The 9,067-nt window shown below is 38.0% G+C and overlaps 1 non-coding gene across 1 annotated transcript; it reads left to right on the plus strand.

The window, feature by feature from the left end:
* The first annotated feature begins 5,732 nt into the window (after positions 1–5,732).
* Positions 5,733–5,867, plus strand: LOC126028812 (small nucleolar RNA SNORA51). Its single transcript, XR_007502521.1, has one exon. It is a non-coding gene; the product is annotated as a small nucleolar RNA SNORA51 (small nucleolar RNA).
* The last annotated feature ends 3,200 nt before the right edge of the window (positions 5,868–9,067 follow it).

The following is a 9,067-nucleotide window of genomic DNA, read 5'->3' on the forward strand; positions in this document are numbered from 1 at the left end:
TAGTTCACATCTAACTTCAGAGCCTTGTGGTCAGCAAAGGTAGACTGCAAAATGTCTATCCTCGGGCCCGGAGAGATAGCACAGCGGCGTTTGCCTTGCAAGCAGCCGATCCAGGACCAAAGGTGGATGGTTCGAATCCCGGTGTCCCATATGGTCCCCCGTGCCTGCCAGGAACTATTTCTGAGCAGACAGCCAGGAGTAACCCCTGAGCACCGCCGGGTGTGACCCCCCCCAAAAAAAAAAACCAAAAAAAAATGTCTATCCTCTTGATTTTATGGAGTTATGTTTTATGTACCAGCATGTGGTCTATCCTGGAGAATGACCCATGTATGTTGGAAAAGAATGTGTATCCAGGTTTCTGGGGATGGAATGTCCTATATATATCTACTAGGCCTTTTTCTTCCATTTCTCTTTTCAGGTCTAGTATATTTTTGTTGGATTTCCATCTGGTTGACCTATCAAGAGTTGACAGGCCCATGTTGAGGTCCGCCACAATTATTGTGTTATTATTGATATCCTTTTTCAGATTTGTCAACAGTTGTATTAAATATTTTGCTGGCCCCTCATTCGGTGCATATATGTTTAGGAGACTGATTTCTTCCTGCTCTACATACCCCTTGATTAATATAAAATGTCCATCTTTGTCCCTTACAACCTTCCTGAGTATAAAGTTTGCATTATCTGATATTAGTATGGCCACTCCAGCTTTTTTATGTGTGTTCTTTGCTTGGATAATTTTTCTCCAGCCTTTTATTTTGAGTCTATGTTTGTTCTGACTATTCAGGTGCGTTTCTTCTAGGCAGCAGAAGGTTGGATTGAGTTTTTCTTTTATCCATTTATCCACTCTGTGTCTCTTAACTGGTGCATTTAGTCCATTGACATTGAGAAAAAGAATTGTCCTGGGATTTAATGCCATCTTTATATCAAAATTTGGTGTGTCTTTTGGTTAGTCTTGTCTTAAATTAGGTCTTTCAGTTTTTCTCTTAAGACTGGTTTTGAGTCTGTAAAGTTTCTGAGCTGTTGTTTGTCTGTGAAACCATGTATTCTTCCATCAAACCTGAAAGTGAGTTTTTCTGGGTACAGTATTCTAGGCGAAGCATTTATTTCATTGAGTTTTGTCACTATGTCCCACCACTGCTTTCTGGCCTTGAGGGTTTCTGGTGACAGGTCTGCTGTAAATCTCAAGGATGTTCCCTTGAATGTAATTTTCCTTTTTGATCTTGTTGTTTTTAGAATTCTGTTTCTATCTGTGGGATTCGTAGTTGTGACTAGGATGTGTCTTGGGGTATTTTTCTGGGGTCACTTTTGGTTGGTACTCTTCGGGCATGTAGGATTTGATCACATATATTCTTTAGCTCTCAAAATTTCTCTTTGTTGATTTTCTTGACCATTGATTCTTCCTGGAAATTTTCTTTGTGGGTCTCTGGGACTCCAGTGATTCTTAAGTTGTTTCTGTTGAGCTTATCATAGACTTCTATTTTCATCTGTTCCCAATCTTTGACTAATTTTTCCATAGTCTGTTCATTTGCTTTAAGTTTTTTTCTATTTGCTCCCACCGTATGGAGTTATTATTTATCTTATCTTCCACAGCACCAGTTCTAATCTCAACATACCGAAAATGGAGCCTAAGCTTTGTTATTTCCTTCTGTCTTCCTATTTTCATTTTCTTTTGTTGATCATTTTCTAATTCTATAAGTTGTGTCATTAAGCTATTGAGGTATGCCCCTTCTTCCTTCCTGATGTGTGCTTGCAAAGCTATAAATTTTCCTCTCTGTACCACTTTTGTTGTGTCCCAGAGGTTCAGATAGTTTGTGTCTTTATTGTTATTTTTTTCCATGGAAGTTTTTATTTCCTCTTTGTTTTCATCTTGGATCCACTGGTTGGTTGTTCAGTAGTGGGCTGTTTAATTTCCAGTTGTTAAAATGACAGAAGAAAATAACAAAGCTTAGAGCAGAAATCAATGAAGTGAAAACACAAGAAAAAATCTGAAAGATTGTTAGTTCTTTGAAAAAATAAAAAGATTGATAGACCATTGGCAAAACTCACAAAGAAAGAGGAGAGAAATATGATAACCCATATCAGAAATGAAAAGTGGGCAATTACTACGGATAATGCAGAGATTCAAAGTATATTCAGAGACTACTTTGAGAAACTCTATGCCACTAAATATGAGAGTCTGGAAGAAATGGATAAATTCTTAGACTCTTATAACCTTCCGTTGAATAAGGAGGATGTAGCATATCTAAACAGCCCCATCATTATTGAGGAAATTAAAATGGTAATCAAATGTCTGCCCCAAAACAAAATCCCAGACCCAGAGGAATTCACAAATGAATTCTTTCAAACCTTTCAAGAGAAACTACGACCAATCCTGGCCAAAGTCTTTCATGAAATTAAAAAAGGGAACACTTCCGAAAAGATTTTATGAAACCAACATCACCTTGATACCAAAACCAGACAGAAATGCTGCCAAAATAAAAGAAAAGAAAATTATAGACCAATATCCCTGATGAATGCAGATGCAAAGATCCTCAACAAAATCCTGGCAAAAGGATCCAAAGCGGGCCCGGAGAGATAGCACAGCGGCGTTTGCCTTGCAAACAGCCAATCCTGGACCAAAGGTGGTTGGTTCGAATCCTGGTGTCCCATATGGTCCCCCGTGACTGCCAGGAGCTATTTCTGAGCAGTCAGGAGTAACCCCTGAGCACGCCGGGTGTGGCCCAAAAACCAAAAAAAAAAAAAAAAAAAAAGGATCCAAAGCCTCATTAAGAATATCATTCACTACGATCAATTGTGTTTCATCTCAGGAGTGCAAGGATGGTTTAACATCCATAAATCTATCAACATGATACACAACATCAACAAGAAAATTAAGAATCACATGATCATAGCAATAGATACAGAGAAAGCATTTGAAAAGGTCCAATACCCATTCTTGATAAAAAAAAAAACTCTCAGCAAGATGGAAATGAAAGGAACCTTTCTTAATATAGATAAGGCTATCTACCACAAGCCAATGGCAAATATTATCCTCAATAGAGAAAAAAAGCCTTTCCTCTAAATTCTGGTACAAATAAGGCTGTCCTTTCTCACCACTCTTATTCAACATAGTACTGGAAGTCCTTGCTATAGCAATTAGGCAAGAAAAAGATATCAAGGGAATCCAGATAGGAAAGGAAGAAGTCAAGCTCTCACTGTTCGCAGATGACATGATACTATACTTAGAAAACCCTAATGACTCTACCTAAAAGCTTCTAGAAACAATAGATTAATATAGCAATGTGGTAGAATCTGTAGTGATAGCAATGTAGCAGGCTATAAAATTAACACACAGAAATCAACACAAATAATGATAGGGAAGAAATGGAGATTAAGAAAACAACCCCATTCACATTAGTTTCACATAAACTCAAATACCTTGGAGTCTACTTGACTAAGGATGTGAAGGACCTTTATAAAGAAAACTATAAAATCTTGCTACGAGAAATAAGAGAAGACACATGGAAATGGAAATCCATACCTTGCTCTTGGGTTGGCAGGATTAATATCATTAAAATGACAATACTCCCCAAAGATTTGTACATATTTAATGCGATCCCTCTAAGGCAGGGGTCTTCAAACTTTTTAAAGTGGGGGCCGGATTACAGTCCCTTAGAGAGCTGGAGGACCGGACTATATGAGCTACTAATTCCTACTCACACTGCACATATCATATAAATAAAATGAAAACCATTTAGCAATAAACAGATCACGCACCAGTATTTCAATGGGAATTGTGGGCCTGCTTTTGGCTAATGAGATGGTCAATGTCCTGTTCCATATTTGTCACTGCCAGCTGTAACAAGTGATGCAACTGGGCATCAGTTAATCTTGATCTGGTTGGAGATTTCAGATGTTTCATTCTTGAAAAAGTCTGTTCACAGGCATAAGTGCTACCAAAGATGGTTACCATTTTGAGTGCATGGTTCCTGATATTTGGATATACACTGAGTGTATATGCTGGCAGGTATCTTGGCAACCAAACAGCACTCACAGCTGGCGGGCAGGATCAGACTCCTCTGTGGGCCGCATGTGGCCTGCGGGCCGTAGTTTGAAGACCCCTGCTTTAAAGATACCCATGACCATTTTTCAAAGAAGTAGATCAAACATTTCTGAAATTCAATTGGAACAATAAACAACCACGAATAGCTAAAGCAGTACTTGAAAAAGGAATATGGAAGATATTACTTACCCTAAATTTAAAATGTATTACAAAGAATAGTTATTAAAACAGCATGGTATTTGAATAAAGACAGACCCTCAGATCAGTGAAACAGACTTGAGTACTCAGAGAATGTTCCCAAGTATACCATCACCTAATTTTTGATAAAGGTGCAAGAAATCCTAAATGGAACAGGGAAGGTCTCTTCAATAAGTGATGTTGGCACAACTGGCTAGCCACTTATAAAAAAATCGAATTTAGTCGTCCAGTTAACATCATGTACAAAGGTAAAATCCAAATGGATTAAAGACCTAGATATCAGACCTGAAACCATAAAGTATATAGAACAACATGTATATCAAACACTCCATGACATTGATACTAAAGGTATCTTTAAAGATGAAACCGCACTCTCCAAACAAGTGATAGCAAAAATAGATAAATGGGACTATATTAAACTGAGAAGCTTCTGCACCTCAAAGGAAATAGTGCCCAGAATACAAGAGCCACCAACTGAGTTAGAGAAACTATTCACACAATACTCATCAGATAAGGGGTTAATATCCAAAATATACAAGCACTGACAGAACTTTACAAGAAAAAAACATCTAACCCCAACAAAAAATGGGAGAAGAAATGAACAGACACTTTGGCAAAAAAGAAATACAAATGGCTAAAAGACACATGAAAAAATGCTCCACATCACTAATCATCAGGGAGATGCAAATCAAAAAATCTATGAGGTACCATCTCATGCCACATATATTGGCACACATCAGGAAAAATGAGAACAAGCGGTGCTGGCGGGGGTGTGGAGAGAAAGGAACTCTTATTCATTGCTGGTGGAAATGCCATCTGGTCCAACCTTTGTGGAAAGTGATGTGGAGTTTTCTCCAAAAGCTGGAAGTTGAGCTCCCATACTACTCCTAGGGATATATCCTAAGAACACAAAAATATAATACAAAAATCCCTTTCTCACACCTATATTTATAGCAGCATTATTTACAATAGCCAGACTCTGGAAACAGCCTAGATACCCCTCACTCAATAGATGAATGGATAAAAAACTATGGTACATATACACAATGGAATATTATGCAGCCATCAGAAGAGATGAAGTCATGAAATTTTTCTATACGTGGATGTATATGGAATTTATTATGCTGAGTGAAATAAGTCAGAGGGTAAGAGATAAACACAAAATGGTCTCCCTCATCTATGGGTTTTGAGAAAAATGAAAAACATTTATGTAATGATTCTCAGAGACAAAATAGAGGAGGACTGAAGGGTCCAGCTCCCAACATGAAGCTCACCACAGGGATCGTTTAGTGCAGTCACAGAAATAATTTCACTGAGAACTATCATAAAAAAATCTGACTGAATGAGGGAAGTAGAAAGCCTGTCTAGAGTACAGGCCGATGTGCGGGGGGTGGGGGGAGTAAGGACACTTGGGATATTGATCATGGGAATGTTGCACTAGTGAAGGATTTTATATATATAAAATCAAAAAAGAAAAGAAAAGAAAAGATAAGGCTTCCCAATTCTTACCACAGGCTGTGTTCTTTGCATAGAAAGAGGAGGTACAGTAAATGCACGCCATATACACCCGATATACACCTCAGCACAGGCCTTTTGCCTGGTCTGTATTGTGAAATGGGGGACAAAAAAGAGTATTCTATGGTAAAAGCTACAGAACATGAAATTGCTTATTTTAATCATTTTATTTTTCTTTTTGGGATCACATCTTGTGGTGCTCATGACTGACTTCAGTTTCTACACTCCTGGTAGGCTCAGGGTATCATATATTGTGCCAGGGGTAAAATCTCAGCAGTTTTCTACAAGAACTTTACCCCCATCCTATCTCTCTGGTCTATCTAAACAAATTTTAAGTGTACAGTTCAAAAGTGTTGTTATATTTGCATTATTCTGAAACATCTCCAAAATGTTTTCATTTCTCAGTTTTCAAAATTTTATACCTATAAGCCCACTCTTCCTAGTCACCAATCTATGCTACAGCATATTTGCTTCAGCACTGATAATTTTTAATTCTCATTTGGATGGAATGTAGTTCACAAATGTTGATGAGAAACTTGGAGGCCTCCAAGTGGGTCCCTAGTTAGTGGATTTGTATGAGCCATGAGTGGGGCACTCACTTCTGTCAGCCCTAACTCCATGGGCAAGAGATTCTGCTTTCATCAAAGTCAAAAATAAAGCCAAGCACATTGTTTGGAGTGACATCAACCTTGAAATAAGTGTGGTGGCTAGTTTCTGTTGGCCAAGAATAAAATTACACATGTACCCCTAGAATTAAGTTTTTGATTTCAACAGGCACAATGGCTGACCAAAATTTGAATGTTTGGTATTAGTGCTTAGAGTTCATTACTACTGCAAGATGTCACGGATATGGGGTTTAATGTCCCATTAATTAAAGTTGATTTATTTTGGTTACATCTATGTTTTACACTATCATTTTATTACTTTATATGTGTATAAATCTATCATATCCATAATTCTCATTTAGATAGGCCTTCTCTGATCTTTCCTCCTTCCATTTAATTTTACTTATGGTGATCATCAAAGTTTTCTCAGAATCTAATTCTTTTTTTAATTATAAACTTTTATTTTTACCCTATTGGCTTACATATCTTTCACAGTAATATTTTAGGTAATTAAAAGAGAATCTAATTCTTTTTATTGTGATTTTTTTGGCCACACCCAACAGTGCTAGGGGTTACTCCTGGCTCTGCACTCAGAAATCGCTCCTGGCAGGCTCCTAGGACCATATGGGATGCCAAAAATCAAACCTGGGTCTGTCCCAGGTTGGCTGCATTCTAAGCAAATGCCCTACAAAGTGCTATCACTCTGGCCCCTATTGAGATTTTTTTTAGTTCATTTACTTTGGTTATTTATGTCCAATGGTACTGAAAGCATCTGGTAATTGTTTTTTACTTTTCAACTTGTATCAATTAGTAAGTAACTTCCATGTTCCACACAAGTTGTTGCAAAAGGCAACAATGCTTTTTTTAAATGGAGCCGTATTTTATTGTATATGTGTGTGTGTGTGTGTCTTAACCTTTCCATTGATTTATCCACTCACTCACCTATCCATCCATCCATCCTCCATCCATTCATCAGTCTATTCATCCATCCCTCCATTTGTTCACCTATCCATCATCCATTTATCCATCTCTCCATTCATAAATACATTCATACATCCATTCATCCATGAATGGGCAGTTAGGTTGTTTCCATGCTTGGTTATTATAAATAATACTGGTGTGAATGTTGAGGTACATATATATTTTTAAGTGACCGTGTTTAGTTTTATACCTTGTGAATGATATTACTGAATCATATGGTATTTCTGATTTGGGGTTTTTTTTGGGGGGGGTCACACCCAGCAGAGCTCAGAGGTTCCTCCTGGCTCTATGCTCAGAAATCACCCCTGGAAGGCACAGGGGACCATATGGGATACCGGGATTCAAACCACCATCCTTCAGCAAGAAAGGCAAACCATGCTATCTCTCTGGCCCCCCTAATTTGGGCTTTTAAATAAAATCTTATACAGTTTTCCCCTATAGTGCATTATCAATAATGAATGATGGTATTTTTCATCATTCTTGCTGACAAATGCTATTTACAATTCATTTTTTGAGACCCTTCTCTCATAGTGAGCAGATATGGAAGTATAATGCAACCCTGTCGTGTCTGATTTCTGTTCAGCTCTAGTACTGTTCTTATAAAACCATTTCGCTTACCAAAGTTATTTTTGCAGTGTAACATTTTTTTGTGGATTCTGTCTTAATGGGCTCAGACTAAAGATGCACAATATGTTGACTGCTAAAAGACTGCCTACCGAATGTTTACATGTTATGCCTGTTTTCTAGAAATTGGGTTAACAAAAATCATGTTTACCTGAGACTCAAAAGATAAGCTCATTCTTGTGCCTTTTAGAAGGCAGTTTCTGTAACCATCTAAGATGATTATGCTAAAGATTTGGACTGGTATGTTTGGGGTATAGGAAAGGCTGCTTCCTTCTATGGGCTTTCTGGAGCCTTGTGGTATCTTTCACAGTTGGGTAGAATCCTGAGCCAAAGACACACACATTCAATTCCCAAACTACTTCTATCTTTTATGGAAGAGAAACTACTATTTATGTTTTGTCTTGTCCTAGGAGCTCTTTAATACCTTCAAGATTTACAAGATAAAGAAGAATTTTTCAGACTCAATTCAAGCCTTCTCCCTGCTTGCCATGGATTGTTGGGTGAAATGAAGCTGCTGATGTCCATTTCACTGCTTTCCTGCCCTACATAGCACCTGCTCACAGGAAGCATTGAGTTCTGTGTCAGAGTTCTGGAATGAGGGAGACAGAACAGACACATTCTCAGTGGATTGAGGCTACCCTGGAATGTGTAACATCTGTTTAATAGTGGTGAATACACAAACTCACCACAAGACTATTATCAGAACAGACTCTTCTTTCAGAGACCACTTAGTTTTGGGTAATTGAATTTAGTGGCTTTTGTATGGTACTAATTTTTCTAATGAAAGTGGAAGGATCTTACAAGTACCACATATTGTGTTTAGAACTTATAATCATTTAACTTGAGATGAAAAGTAAGATCAATCAGATCAAAATAAAAATCCAGGTCTGGGGCCGGAGAGATAGCACAGTGGTAGCGTGTTTGCCTTGCAAGCACTGACCCAGGACCAATGGTGGTTCGAATCCTGGCATCCCATATTGTCCCCCGTGCCTTCCAGGAGTGATTTCTGAGCAGAGAGCCAGGAGTAACTCCTGAGCATTGCCGGGTGTGGCCCAAAAACTAAGAATAAATAAATATCAACTTCTCCTGAATTTGCATTCCA

Source organism: Suncus etruscus, chromosome 14 (assembly GCF_024139225.1).
Source record: "Suncus etruscus isolate mSunEtr1 chromosome 14, mSunEtr1.pri.cur, whole genome shotgun sequence".
Lineage (NCBI taxonomy): Eukaryota > Metazoa > Chordata > Mammalia > Eulipotyphla > Soricidae > Suncus > Suncus etruscus.